Here is a 5,138-nt window from a genome sequence, read left to right as displayed (position 1 = left end):
CTGATTAAGGTTTGACCTCTATATGACCTTCCTGGGGTGGCGGGAGTGAGCAACACCTTCCTCTTGCCCTCACAATGCAGGTGCAGAGATCATTGCTAAGCTACTTAAAGGAAGAAGGAAGTTGTCTGGCCTTGACAGAGAAAAATTTGCCTCACCCAACCTTTACCTAAACACGCCTTGTCTCCAGCTTATAGAGGCAACCCAACAGAGCCTCTGGGGGAGTCAGTTTAGAGGCCTTTCCTTTCCTCTTGTGCTCGAGCATAAGTTTAACAAAATTTGTCTGGAAATATTTCTGGCAGTTCCTCTTGATTTCTATCTTGGGAAATCCAAGAACCCCAACACCAGTAACAAGGGTACAAATGGAGGCCCAGAGTCAGTGTGTCAAATATTTAAATTATAAATCAAAGTCACAAACTGTTCATTAAAATGTCTTATCTTGCTGACATGACAGACATTACTTCATAACTACCTGGAAAGCCAGGTTTAAATTTAGAATTCTATACCTAACATGGCCAGATAGAAGAAGCCACTCCTGGCCCTCTATCCCTGGCCATCCCCTTCCCTTCTCCCTACACCCCCACTCTCCTACCCCTGTACACACAAGCCCTAGCCTATACTTCCAAGCTCCATCACACCCTATGCAAACAACGGCCTCTTGGCCACCCACTGGGCTCGGCTTCAGCATGTGGACAGTGTGATCTTGTTACCAGAAAAGGGACCGGCCAAAGCAGGCCTGCCTCGGGCCGGCCTGTAGTGTGTGGGTTCTTCACTTCGTGCAGGAGAGGTTTCGCAACACGAGTCCAGGTGATTTTGAGATTACGTTTTTGAAAGCTGGGGACAGTGAAACAAGAAAGGGCTTAGGACAGACGAAACAACATGAGAGAGACTAGGCAGGGCTGCTTTGGCTCGGAGAAGCCAGAGAAAAGGGAGCCTTGGAGACAAGTTCAGGGGGTAAGTCCAGGGCAAGCTGCCGCTGCCCATTGCTCTGCTAGTTTCAAGTCTAATGGAGTCCCTTAGAGTTCAGGAGATGCACGGACGTGGGGGAAGAAAAGAGGGATGGGAAAGGTGCAAGTGTGTTCCCAGTTAAGGGGGGCACACACTGAGTCCTTCATTTTGAGGATTTTTAAAGGCTGGGAGTTTAGACAAGGCCTTAGGAGAGAATCCTAATAGAATATTCATCAGCTTCATGCTGATGAGCCAAAATAAGATTTATCCCCTTAATTTCATTTGTCCTTGGGTGTGGTTGTGTGGTAGACAGACAGACATGAGCAGAGCAAAGACATCAGTCCAGGTAGAGAAGGTCATCAGGGTGGAGAGCCCCAGGTGCCCAGCAATGGACAAAACTGGGAAAACAAGGACCTCACCCCCAGGAGACCTTCCCTCCCCTAGCATATTGCTGGTCATGCAGTTTCGACCCCTCGACTTTCATATCACTGGTCATGTAGTTCGGACCCTCCCCTGACCTTCCCTCCACTGGCATGTCTCTAGTCATGTGGTAGACCCCTTTAGAGGAGGAGCAAGGGCCTAAGAATGGCCTCATGCAACTCCCATGTGGGCCCTTGCACAACCACTCCCTTCAGCATTAACCCCTAGGGGTAATATCTAGGCCTCATTGGTATTTCAGCTCCAGGCCCTGAAAAGCAGCAAAACCAAACAAGTGATACCGTGGCTGACATCAGGATCAGCCTCAATGACTAGAGACCCCCTGCCCTGTGCTACCCAATCAGTAGAGACTACAACCCTGAAAGGACACACCTAAAAAGCTGATGAATGTTCTATTGAGATCTCCCCTAAGACCTTTCCTAAACCCCCAGCCTTTAAAAGTCTTTAGGACAGAGGGCCAGGGGCTGTGTCTCTTGGGAGCACAACTCGCCTGTCCCCCTCCTTCCCCCCACCCCCCAGGCATGTAACATTTTACCTTTCTCTCTTCTAAGCTCCGAGGGCCCTTCTTTTGCCTCGGTAGCTTCTTTCCTGACCCATGTCTTCTACAGCTCACTTCTTCTACCTCTGTGACTTTCTAAACAAACTTTCTCTTATAGTTTGAGTCTTGGCTCCAAACTCTCTCTTAGCCAGAACTCAAGTACTGAGGTTGCTGGTCTGATTCCACTGGGCAACACCTGGTGCCGGTCTCGCTGCCAACAGATGGCACAAATGGTACTAGTTGGATTTCTGCTATCTCCCAAGTAGGGTGAGTTAAGCTATTTGGCTTCCCATTAGAAAGAAGTATAAACCTTTTATTCCAATTGCCCTTGGTTAGGGAATATAGGACTTTATGATTTACTAGATGGCTGTAAACTGTTTGGCTGTTTAACTGTCTCAGGTTCCCTATTCCACGTGGCCTGGCTCATAGCTTGTCTCAGTCTGGGTACAGGAGAATGTGCCCAGGGAAGAGGCCACACCAGCATAAAAGTGGACTTGAAGGAATTATGTGGCATCAAGTACCTGAAGCATAGAGGAAGAGGTTAGTCTCCAAGGGATGTCTCTCCATGGCCCTGTGAATTCTTCACCCTTTGGGGAAGTCAAAGCCAGACCAGGGCAAAAGCAAGCCCTTTAAATCACAGGACTCAGGGCAGGGAGACATCTCTCCCAGGCTTGAGAGCAATTACTGTGCAGAAGTGCCTCTGCTCTCAGGGTCTCCCGATGACTTTGGTGTTAAACATTCCTACCTACTTTGACAGGATTCCTTAGATTTCAGTCAATCAGTCAGGGTACTGAGTACTACAATTTGCTGGGACTGAGCTGTACAGGGAAAAAATAAAAATATCCTTCTGCCCAAATATTCCCCAAAGGGTAGTTCATTACACTGGGTTCTCACTTTTACTTTAGAGCAAGTTTGGGAAACCAGGACCCACAGGCCAAACCCTGCTGGCCCACTTTTTATGGCCCATGAGCTTCGGAATGGCTTTTACATTTTGAAAGGGGGTGGAGGGTCAAAAGAAGATATTTTATGACATGGAAACATTATATGAAATTCTAATTTCAGTGCCCATACATAAAGTTTCACTGGCCCTGGCCCTGCCCCTTCATTCAGACACTGTCTTTGGCTGTTTTCTCACCTCAACAGCAGAGTGGAATGGTCAAGAGAGAGATGATGTCCACAAAGCCTTCGTTATTCACTTTCTGCCTCTTTATCAAAACAGTTTGCCAACACAGCTTGAGAGTTAAGTTTCTTTCCTATGTTTCTCCAGAAAATATTGGTGATACATAGAGTAAGCAGAATGTGAGCCCCTGAGAAGGAAAGGCTGGCAGGGGAGGGGAAAGGGGAGGCCAGAAGTTCTGACTGCGTGAACTGCAGAACTTTGCCTCCTTTCTCCCGGCAAAAAGAAGCTACACAAAGGCAGCAAGAGCCTACAGTAGGGCTACTTAAGGACAGAAAGAGGAAAGAGAAGAGGGCATAGTATCCCTTATACTTCATCAACACCCACGTCAGTTTTTGCCTTTGTTTTTGTCATTAATTTCATTTATAGTTGCCATGTAATTGAAACATTAAATATCAATTCAACAGCCATCACTGTCTGCTATGTGATTATCTTTGTTGTTGAAAATGACATTGGTGGCTCAGCATTGAACACCTAGAGCAACTCTGTCTACTAGGAATAATGTAAATTTATAGTGACCTCATTTTAAACAGTAAAAAAGAAAAGTGTCTTGTGTGTGTTACATGCCATTGAGTTGGTTATGGTTCCTAGAGAACCCTGTGACTGGGTGACGTCCACAATGTCCTGTCCTCGGCAGCCCTGCTCAGCTCCTGTAGACTCTTGCTTATGGCTTCTTTTATGAAGTCAGCCCATCTCCTGTCTGGTCTCCCACTTTTCCTGCTGTGTTTTTTCCCCAGCATTATCATCTTTCCAAAGAACTCTACCTTCTCATTCTTTGCCCAACTGTTAGAACAACTGTTTTGTCATTTTTGCCTCCAGCAATATTTAAACTGGACAAGTTGGTGTTTGTGCTGCCTGCCATGCCCAGCACCAGTACATAAAAGACAGGGACTGAGTCTTTATGGGTGCTTTATTCAGAGGGCTGGCAATCTGAGAAGACGGCAGGTTATATGCCCTCAAAAACCATCTTAACATCACATTTCAAGCTGACCTTTTTACAATGTAAAGAGAAAGGGTAGGTGTAAGGTGTTGGAAAAAGGTTAATTGGATAAGAGTTGCAGTTTCCTAGTACTTCTTTCTCTGCCAATCAACAATTCTTCATTCCCTCCCTGGAATACAATGGCTCAGATACCAACTCCATTGCTTTCAGACACCCCCCGGGGCACGAAGGTTGAATTGCTTGTTGACCCACATAAAATTTTTTTAAAACTTTGTGTATTAAATGATGCCATCAAAAAAGTGAAAAGACAACCCACTGAATGGAAGAAAATATTTCCATATCATATATCTGAAAAGGATATAGTATCCCTATATTTATAAAGAACTCTTACAACTCAACAATAAAAAGATAAACATTGCAATGTTTAAAACATGGGCAAAGAATGTTAACCGACATTTCTCCAAAGAACATACACAAATGGCCAATAAGTACATGAAAAGATGCTCAACATCATTAGCTATTAGGGAAATGTAAATTAAAACCACAATAAGATATCCATATGACGGTTATAATTTTTAAAAAGTGGATGATAACAAATGTGATGAGGATTCCCACCAGCAATGCATTTGAAACCTCATGCATTGCTGGTGGGAATACAAAATGCTGCAGCCTCTGTGGAAAAGTTCAGTATTCCTCACAAAGTTAAACATAGAGTTACCATGTGACTAAGCAATTCTACTCCTAAGTATACACCCAAGAAAACTGGAAACATGTGCTCACATAAAAACATAGACATGAATGTTCATAGCAGCATTACTTATAATACTCAAAAAGTAGAAACAACCCAAATGTGTTCCAACTGATAAATGGATAAACAAAATGCAGCCTAGCCATGCAATGGGATATTTTTCAACCATAAAAAGGAATGAAATACTGATGTACGCTACAACATGGATAAACCTCACATGCTACAACATAGAAAATATGCTTGGCGAAAAAGCCAGACACAGAAGATCACAGGTGGTATGATTCCATTCACATGAAATGTCCCGAATAGGCAAATCCATAAAGACAGAAAGTAGGTTAGTGGTTGCTAGGGA

Source organism: Desmodus rotundus, chromosome 8, assembly GCF_022682495.2.
Source record: "Desmodus rotundus isolate HL8 chromosome 8, HLdesRot8A.1, whole genome shotgun sequence".
Taxonomy (NCBI): domain Eukaryota; kingdom Metazoa; phylum Chordata; class Mammalia; order Chiroptera; family Phyllostomidae; genus Desmodus; species Desmodus rotundus.
The sequence above is the reverse complement of the archived record's forward strand: the minus strand, read 5'-3'. Positions refer to the sequence as shown.